Here is a 10,759-nt window from a genome sequence, read left to right as displayed (position 1 = left end):
CTCCGCTTGGTTTCCCCGATGTAGAGGAAGCCACACCGGGTACAGCGGATGCAGTATACCACATTGGCAGATGTGCAGGTGAACATCTGCTTGATGTGGAAAGTCTTCTTGGGGCCTGGGATGGGGGTGAGGGAGGAGGTATGGGGGCAGGTGTAGCACTTCCTGCGGTTGCAGGGAAAAGTGCCGGGTGTGGTGGAGCTGGAGGGGAGTGTGGAGCGGACAAGGGAGTCACAGAGAGAGTGGTCCCTCCGGAAAGCAGATAAAGGTGGGGAGGGAAAGATGTCTTTGGTGGTGGGGTCGGATTGCAGATGGCGGAAGTGTCGGAGGATGATGCGTTGGATATAAAACAAAGCAGCCCACTTGATTGGCACGGCCTCCACAAGCATCCACTCTATCCACCACCGACGCTCAGTTGCAGCAATGTGTACTACCTACAAGATGCACTGCAGAAATTCATCAAAGATCCTTAAACAGCACTTTCCAAACCCACAAACATTTCCATCTTAAAGGATAAGGGCAGCAGATATATAGGAACACCATCACCTGTAAGTTTCACTCTAAGCCACTCACTATCCTGACTTGGAAATATATCACTGTTCTTTTGCTGTTGCTGGGTCAAAGTCCTGGAATTCCCTCCCTAACGGCATAATGGGTCAACCTACAGCACATGGATTGCAGTGGTGCAAGAAGGCAGCTCTCCACCACTTCCTCAAGGGCAACTAGGGATGGGCAACAAATGCTGGCCAGCCAGTGACACCCACATCCCATGAGTGAATAAAATAGCAATACTCAAGGCCTATTAACTCCACCACGTTTTCTCCTAATTCATGAATGCAACAGACTGCAAGAATAAGCCATCAATCAGAGAATTTGGGCATAACTGCAATATCGACAATATTGCTGATTCATAGGATGAAGTTATGTGTATGTGCCCAAAAAGAGCAGGCAAAGATTGTGGCCTAAGAGAGCCAGAGGCCAAGATGAATCTCATATCAACGCCTCTGAGGTTCAGCATGAAATCATGGCCTTGGTGAGGCAGACTGCTTTTGATGAAATGAATGAAGCTGATCTAATTTGCTTGAAACCCATGGAGAGGAATTGTCTAATTAGGTCTCAATGCAGTTGAGGAATCAATGAGCTGAAGATGAAGATTGTACTGAAACACCCCTGTCCACTCAAATTTTGTCAAAGAAACAGCTGACAAGTTTTCCAACTTTTGGACAAGGTGATGGAAATCCTCACCGTGTCAGAGTAAACAGAAGGATCACTGATGCTATTAACTGTTACACAGAGATATACCCAGAAAAGCAAAACAGAACTTTTCAATTGTCCTTGAATAGATTTTTCAAAGCTCTTGGTAATCCTAGCCCTTCCTCTTATTAATTCCACCAAGAGTTGCATACTGCCATCAATTCAAAATCAATGTCTTCAAAAGATGTGTCCTCAAAAACCTAGTGACAAGAAGACTGGTGCAAGAACAAAATCTTGCCCCAAGACAAAATGCCCAGCATTGAAGCTCTAATCAAAGCCACTGAAATGCTTTATGGATGTACTGCAATGTTTCTGAAAATGTCAAATTTCTCCAGCAACTTCTAGTAATCAAACAGACTGGGAGGTAGTACATTTGTGAAGGCACCAATGCAGAGACACTGATCTTCTGAGCAACACCTGGTTATAAGTACAGAGTCTGCAACTCATGCATTGGATTTAGAACCCATCCGCTGGAGCAGAAGCATGTCATCTTCAACCCAGAGGGATTGCTTCTTGAAGATTGGTGTGTTCTCGAATTTGAATTTATATTATGTTTCTGCTATATTCACTATTTGTTTTGCAAGTTATTTCAGATAGGATTGCACAGTTCTGCACATGTATGATACAGTGTTTCAACTTTTGCTTTCATTTGTCCAGAAAGAAATGTCCTCTTGAACCTAACCTTAACTATAACATTGATTTTTATGAGATTTTTACTTAAAGTCTTTCCACTTAAAGTTGCGATTTTCAGGAACGTAACTCCAACTTTATTTGAGGACACCCTGTACTTGTGTATCAAGTGACATAAGCAATATGTGTTAGACAGAACTATACAATCCACAGCCAACAGATCAGACCTAAGTTCTGCAGCCCTGCCACATGCAGTCACGAACAGTTATGAACAATTAAACAACTCATTATATAAGGTGGTTTCACAAATTCCCCCACTCTTAATGATTGGATGGCTTAATATGTCAGTACAAAAGACAAACCTGAAGCATCTTCACACTTTCAGCCAGAACAGCAAAGTAGCCAATCCATCTCAGTCACCACCTGAGGTTCCCAGCATCATAGATGTCAGCATTCAGCCAATTCAATTCATTCCACATGATATCAAGAAATGACCAAAGACACTTGATGCTGCCAAGGGTGTAGACCCTGACATCATTCTGGCAATAGCACTGGAAATTTGTGCTGTAGAACTAATTGCACCCATAGGAAGATGTTGCAGTTTAGTTAGAATAGTGACATCTACTTGATAATGTGGAAAATTGTCCAGGTATGGCCTGTCCACAAAATGCCAGACAAATCCAACTAGACAAATAAGTGCCCCATCAGTCTACATACAATCATCAAGAAAGTGATGGAAAGTGTTTTCAACAGTGCTATCAAGCAGTACGTACTTGTCAATAAGTGCTCACTGATACCCAGTTTGGGTTCCACCAAGCCCACTCAAACCCTAACCCCATTATAGACCTTTGTCCAAATGTGGACAATAGAACTGAACTCCAGTGAAGGTGACTATCTTTGACATCAAGGCAGCATTTGACCAAACATGTTATTAAGAAGACCTGGCACAAAGGAACATGATTTCTATTGTTGGAGGTCATTTACCACTGTAGGAGTTTGTCAGAGTAATGGCCTCAGCCCAATCATCTTCTGATGCTTCATCAGTGAACTTCCCTCCATCAAAAAGTCAGGATTAGATTTGTTCACTGATGATTGCACAATGTTCAGTACCATTTGTGACCTCTCACATGCTGAAACAGTCCATGACCCTAAAGCAGCAAAACCTGGACAACATTCAGGCTTGGACTAGTGCTGTAACTACAAGAACAAGTCAGAGCTTGGGAATTCTGCAGCATGTAACTCACTTCCCATCTCTGAAATACCTGTTCATCATCTACAAAGCACAAGTAAGCAGCGTCATGAAATACTGCCCACTTTCCTGGATGGATGCATCTCTAACAACATTCCAGAGGCTTGACATCATCCAGGAAAAGGCTGATTGATTGACACCACATGCATCATTTCCTCACACTGACACAAAGTGGCAGCATGTGCAGTGACAAGATGCACTACAATACTTCATGAAGGCTCCTGGGCAGCGCTTTCCAAACCTCTACCACTGAAAAGGACAAGAGCAGCAGATGCATGGAACAACACTGCCTGAAATTTCCACTTCAGCCCACATATCATCCTAACTTGGAACAATATGCCGTTCATTCATGGTCACTGGTTCAAAATCCTGCAACTCAATCCCTAATAGCATTGTACACCTGCCTACATGAAATGGATGGCAGCTGTTCAAGAAGGTGGAAAACCACCCACTTTTCCAGAACAATTACAGATGGGCAATATAAACTGGCCTACATCTAGTGACTAAATAAAAAAATGAACATAATGTCTATTAACTTTGCTTTATGGTTTCGTCTTTTTGAAAATTATTTGCTTATTCACTAATTCATCCAGTATGCTGCATATTTGATGCTGAAGTTAAGCGGATTTGAATGTTGATAGCTCTGTTGCCTACATCTCTGTGGTTTTTCACTGTACTGACTTCATTGCTCTGGCTATCCATGTTGCTCACTTTGCCCCAAATATCTATTTTCCCCACCACTTCTCATATCATTCGAGTTGCAAGCAAAAGATACACAATCCCTATAAATGTGCCGGACTACTGGCCCAATTGGATGGTAGCTAAAGCCTCTCTGTTTCTGAAAATATTTAAAATGAAACCTCAATGCTTACTGAACAATAAATCTATTTTAATTTAATAGTTTGAGAATTTGAATTTCCCACGCTCAGGGTACAATGTAAGGCATTTTGGACTGTGATGAAGAGAAATTTCCTCATTCAGAAGGTAGAGAACCTGTTGAATTCTCTGTCCCAGAAGGTTATGAAGGCTAAGTCATTGAATATACTTAAAAAAGAAATCGATTTTTAGAGGCTAAGGATGACAAAGGGAGAGATGGAGTTGAGACAGAAGATTGGCTGTGACCATGTTCAAAGGCAGAGCGGGGCTGTTGGACTGAAAACCAAAACCAAAAACAGAAATACCTGGAAAAGCTCAGCAGGTCTGCCAGCATCTGTGGCGAGAAATCAGAGTTAACGTTTCACGTCCGGTGACCCTTCCTCAGAAAACCAAACACTGATATCAGTAGAAACAAGCATGAAGATTTTAGATAGCTGTATGGGTCTGACTAGGTCATTAATGTTTTTCAAGAAAGGAGATTTTTGGTTTTAACCCAGCCTGGTCAACATGTGTCTCTAGACCTGTATTAATGTGATTGACCATAAGATATAGGAGCAAAATTAGGCCATTTGGCCCATAGCATCTGCTTTGTTATTCAATCATGATTGATACCATTCTCAATCCCATTCTCCTGCCTTCTCCAAATAACTATTGATACCCTTACTAATCAAAAACCTATCTGTCTCTGTCTTAAACACCCTCAATGACTTGCCTTCACAGCTTTATGCAGCAATGAGTTCCAGAGATTCACCACCCACTGGCTGAAGAAATTCCTCATCTCAGTTCTGAAGTCTCATCCTTTCACTCTGAGGCTGTACCCTTGGGTCCTAGTCTCTCACACTAGTGGAAACATCTTCTCCATGTCCACTCTATCCATCTCTGTCAGTATTCTGTAAGTTTCATTGAGATCCCCCTCATTCTTCTCAACTCCATCCAGTACAGACCCAGAGTCCTCAACAGTTCCTCATATGACAAGCTCTTCACTGCTGGGATCATTCTTGTAAACCTCCTCTGGATCCCCTCCAATACCAGCACAACCTTCCTTGGATACTGGGCCCAAAACCGCTTACAATATTCCAAATGCGGTATGACCAGAGCCTTATATAGCCTCAGCAGTACATCTCTGCTCTTGTGTTCTAGCCTTCTTGAAATGAATGTGAGCATTGCATTTGCCTTCCCAACTGCCAAATGAACCTGCATGCTACCCTTAAAAGAATCCTGAACTAGGATTCCTAAGTAAAAACCAAAAGAACTGCGGATGCTGTAAATCAGGAACAAAAAAAAAGTTGCTGGAAAAGCTCAGCAGGTCTGGCAGCATCTATGGAGGAGAAAACAGAGTTAACATTTTGGGTCTGGTGACCCTTCCTCAGGATGTAGGATTCCTAAGTCCCTTTGTGCTTCAGATTTTCAAAGCCTTTCCCCAGTTAGAAAATAGTCTGCACATCTATTCTTCCTATCAAAGTGCATAACTTCACACTTTCCACAGAGTATTCCACCTACCACTTCTTTGCCCACTTCCCAAGCCTGATTCTGAATTGCTGTCATTTGAATCAAATTAGCTAGCAAGAACTGAATATATAAAATCAGGTGGCTTATGATAGTGAATTGAAACAAAAGGTACAGTCTCTTGACCTGTTAGTGTAATTTGACTTGAGAACTGTTGTCAAAGTTCAGAGAGGTACCTCAGAATCTACTCAAGCATTGGCCTGATACATGTTGATATTCATACTTAAAAGAGCCTACCTATGCCCCTTACTCCTCCATCACCATCCCTGAGGATGAGTTGTCCCACTGGCAATACAGACCCATCAGTGATGTAGAGATGGTGGTTGGCAGGGAGTGGCCCTAGAAGATATCAACTTTGCCCATGAAGTGTCATGGCTTCCACCCCACATAAACTGACTGCCACCTACTGCTTTCTCCTTCAGCCAATGAATTACTACTTCTCCATAGCTTAACACTGATTTTAGAAGAGAATAGAATATACACCAAATGCAGGACCTCTATATCCATTACCAAGAACAGCTCAGCTGTGAATCAATTGAAAGAGTTCTGATGGAAAGAGTTGTCAGACTGGGCCTGTAGTGAGGTGAGAAATAACACAATGTAATTTCCTTGATCTCATCCTCACTAATTAGTTTATTTGTAAATGCATCTAGCCATGTCAGTGTTGGTATCATGGTGACTAAATTTTGTCTTCACAGTGCAAACAATCTCAATTGTATTATGTAGCACTATCACTGTAATTGGTGAAATAGATTAACAACAGAGCTGCAACTCAAAATAGGCATTCACAAGGAACTGTAGGTTTTAAGAAGCAGCAATTGTATTTTGCTGCAATGTGAACCTCACAGTCTGGCTGATCATCCACTGCCTTCTCCAGTTGTTCCAGTAATCCCAATGCCAGTCTTCCGCCAATTTGATTCCATCCAGGTGCCATCAACAACCAGCCAAATGCATTGAAAAAACAACTGGATCTGGCAAACATTCTGGTTATATCATTAAAGACTTGTACTTCAGAACTGGTAGTGTCATTTACTGAATTCTCCCAGGGCAGGTGCAATGCTGACATACAGAAATAGGGAAAACCAGCCTGCTATGTTCTGTTACCAAAAAACAGAACAATTCTAACACGGTCAGTTACCAAATGCATTCTTTACAAAAGTGGATGAAGGAATCATTAACTGTTTTACAGGCACTTATTAACTGACAGCTTGGTTATTGATGCTTAGAGTTCTAAGTCTGTCAAAACTATTTGTCGATGTTTATGGCTACCTATAAATGAATTGAGCAGGATTACACCACTCAGCCCCCCAAGCCTGTTCCACCATTCAATAAGATCATGGCCTACCTGATTACTCAGCATTCCTGCAGAGCCCAATAACCTTTTTCTGCCTGGCTTATCAAGAATCAATCTACCTCTGCCTTAAATAGTTAAGGACCCTGCTCCACTGTCTTTTGAAGAAGAAAGTTTCAAAGACTCACAACTGTCTGAGGAAAAAAAAAATCTCCTTCTTTCTATCTTAAATGGATGACCCTTTATTTTGCAACAGTGACCTCCCATTCTAGTTTCTCCCATAACAACAAATATCTTTTCCCATGGACCCTGTCAAGACACTGCTTATGTTTCAATCACATAACCTCTTTCTCTTCTAAGCATCAGTGAATACAAACCTAGCCTGTCCAACATTTCCTCATAAGATAACCATTCCAGGTATTAATCTGGTAAACTTTCTCTGAGCTGCTTCCAATGCATTTACATCCTTCCTCAATAAGGAATCCATTACTGTGCACTACTCCAGATGTAGTCCCAACAATTCCTGTACAACTGAAACATAGCCTTCCTACAATTGTATTCAATTCACCTCACAATCAACAATGACATTCTATTATCTATCCTAATTACTCCTGTACCTGCATGCTAACTATTCAATTGGTCTTATGGCGCAGTGCAAGTTTCACCGCCTGTGTACCTGAAGGTTTGGTTCAAGTGCCATCTGACCTATGGTGTGCCATATCTTGTCCAAACAGGTTGATTTAAAACAAAATCCTTTACAAGTCATGCACTAGAACACCCAGATCCCTCGGAATCTCAGATCTCTAAAATGTTTCACCACTTATTGTTTTGACATAGTAACATGCAATTTAGGAACACAAATGAGCCAGTCAGCCCCTTAAGTCTACTTTGCATTCAGTATGATCATGCTGATCTGTTTGTTTTGAATTCCACATTCCCATTTGTCACCAATAATTTTTGACTCCATTGCCTAATAAAAAATATATCTGCCTCCACCTTAAAAATATTCACCAGCACCACCCCTCCCCACTTTCTCCACCACCTTCTGAGGGAGAGTTCCAAAGTCACACTACCCTCCGAGAGAAGGAAAATTCTCTTCATCTCTGTCCTAAAAAGGTTGACGACTAATTTTTAAACAGTAGCTCCTAGTTCTGAACTCACCTACAAGTCAGCCTTGTCAAGACAATTCAGGACTCTCATCAAGTCACCCTCATTGTTCTTAACTCCGATAGAAATAAGTCAAGTTTGTCCAACTTTCCTTCATAAGGCAGTCCATTTATTCCACACAGAAATCTAGTAAACCTCCTCTGAATTGCCTTCACTGTATTTTTTTGTATTCTTCCTTAAATAAGAAGACCAAAACTACATTTAGTATTCAAGATATGGTCTTACTAATGCCCTATATAACTGAATCATAACATCCTTACTTTTATGTTCAATTCCTCTCATAGTAAAGGATAGCATTCCATTAGCCTTTATATTTATTTGCTGTATCTGTGTGTCAAACTTGGGTTGGTTTAGCTCAGTTGGATAGATGGCTGGTTTGCAATGCAGAGCAATATTAACAGCCTGGGTTTAGTTCCTGCTCCCAGCCAAGGTTATCATGAAGGATTCTCCTCAATCTCCACCCTCTTCTGAGATACGGACACACTCAAGTTAAACCACAACTAGTTGCCCCCGTCTATAATGAGGGAACAACTCTATGATCTGGTAGGTTGATGGTGACTTTACCATACACTAACTTTATGTGACTCATGCACTAGAACACCTAAATTCTTCTGCATCTCAATATTCTGCATTGTTCTCCATTAAGATAATACTGTGCTTTTCTCTTTATTCTTCCTGCCAAAGCAAATCTACTATTAAGGATAAAGTAACAATGTACAATGTACACAATTCTTTGTGATCACACAAAGCCAACATAGTTTTATGAAAGGAAAGTCATGTTTGACAAATCTATTGGAGTTTTGCAGGGTAGATGAAGCACAATAGTAGATATAGTATTCTTGGGTAAAAGGCACTAAGTAAAGTGCTACACCAGTGGTTAAGATAAAGATTCATGGAGTTTGGAGTAATATATTAGCACAGATAGAGCATCAGTTAACAAGTTGGCAGGCTGTGAATCATGCAGTGCTGCAAAGATCAGGGCTGAAATCTAAATTATTTATAAGTTATATGAATGATATAGACAAAGAGGCCAAGAATAGTATCTTTAAATTTCTGAAAGATCCAAAGTTTTGTGGGAGTGTTAGTTGTGAGGAGGACACAAAGAAGCTGCAAAGGAATATAGACAGGTTAAGTCAGTGGGCAGAAAGATGCCAGATGAAGTATAATGTCTGGAAATGTCAAGTTATTCACTCTGGTTGCAAAAATGGAAAAGGAGTTTTTTTTTTCAAAAAAGGGCGTGAAATTTGTAATTGTCGATATGCAGACAGACTTTAGTGCATTCTAAAAAGGAATGCTGAAAGTTAGCATTCAGCAAGTGGTTTGGAAGGCAAATGATATTTTGGACTTTATTGCAAGTGAGCTTGAGTAGAAGAATAAAAGTTATTGCTAAAATTGTACAGGATTTTGCTGAGACCATTCCTAAAATACTGTGTGTAATTTTGGTCTCCATGTTGGAAAAAGGATACATTGCATTAGAGGCAGTAAGGCAAAGGTTCACTAAATTGGATAAAAACATTATTTTATGATGAGAAACTGAGTAAATTGGGTTTATAATGTCTAGAGTTTAGAAGAATAGATGTGTTCTAATTGGAAAATGCAAGATTGTTAAGGGTATTGGCACTGTAAGATTATTTCCCCTTTGCTGGGGAGTCTAAAACATTGGAACACAGTCTCAGGATAAGGAGATGATTATTCAAAACCAAGCTGAAGAGAAATATCTTTACATCAAGGGTTGTGAATCCAGAGGTTTTTTTGTTGATGTCCCATCACTAAATATATTAACATTGAGATAAACAGATTTTTGGTCCCTCAAGGAATCAAGAGATACAAGAACATGGGATTGAACCTGAGGATCATCCATGATTGTGGTGAATACTTACCATGGATGTATTGGAATGAAGGCTTATCGAACTAATTCCTAGAATGGAAGGACTGTCCTGTGGGGAAAGATTCAATACTCCAGGCTTTCATTCTCTGAAATTTCAAAGAATGAGAGGTGATCTCATTCAAACATAGAAAATTCTTACAGGGATTGACAGGGTAAATGGGGGGAAGGATGTTACACCTGATTGAGGGTCTAGAACCAAATGATGTGGTCTTTAAATAAGAAGCAGGTTTTTCGAACTGAGATGAGGAGGAATTTCTTAACTCAGAGGGTGGTGAATCTTTGAAATTCTCTGCCCCAGAAGACAGTGGAGATTAAATTGTTGAGTAGGTTCATGACTGGGATTGATTTCTACATATTAAATACATCAAACAATATGGGATAATGCCAGAAAATGGTGTTGAAGTAGAAAATCAGTCCTGATCTTGTTGAATGACTCAAAGAGCTAAATGATTCACTCCTGCTCCTACTCCTTATGTTCTAATGAATAGTGCAGCAGACTCAATGGGCAGCATAATCTATTCCTGCACCTTTTTTTTTGTTCTATGTTCTGACATAAACATTCATTCCATGATAGTCTGTGTAATCTTTAGGATGTTCTGCAACATACTCAGAATGGTTACAGCACAGAAGTAGATAATTCAGCCAACCCATGCTGTCTCTTTGCATGAGTAATTTCACTAGTCTGAGACCCCAATCCCTCCCATAATCCTGCAAATTTTCCCTTTAGGTAATTACCATTGCCCTTTTAAAGCCTTCAGCACCCATTCAAGCAATTCATTCCAGATCACAACACTACACTGCGTAAAACAATAATTATTTGCATGTCGCCTTCAATTCTTTTGGCAATCACTTTACATTTAGTGTCCTCTAGATTTCAATCTATCTGTCAAGTGGAACAGTT

The sequence above is a fragment of the Rhincodon typus genome, chromosome 18 (genome assembly GCF_021869965.1).
Source record: "Rhincodon typus isolate 14 chromosome 18, sRhiTyp1.1, whole genome shotgun sequence".
In the NCBI taxonomy this organism is placed as follows: Eukaryota; Metazoa; Chordata; class Chondrichthyes; order Orectolobiformes; family Rhincodontidae; genus Rhincodon; species Rhincodon typus.
This window is presented reverse-complemented; position numbering follows the sequence as displayed.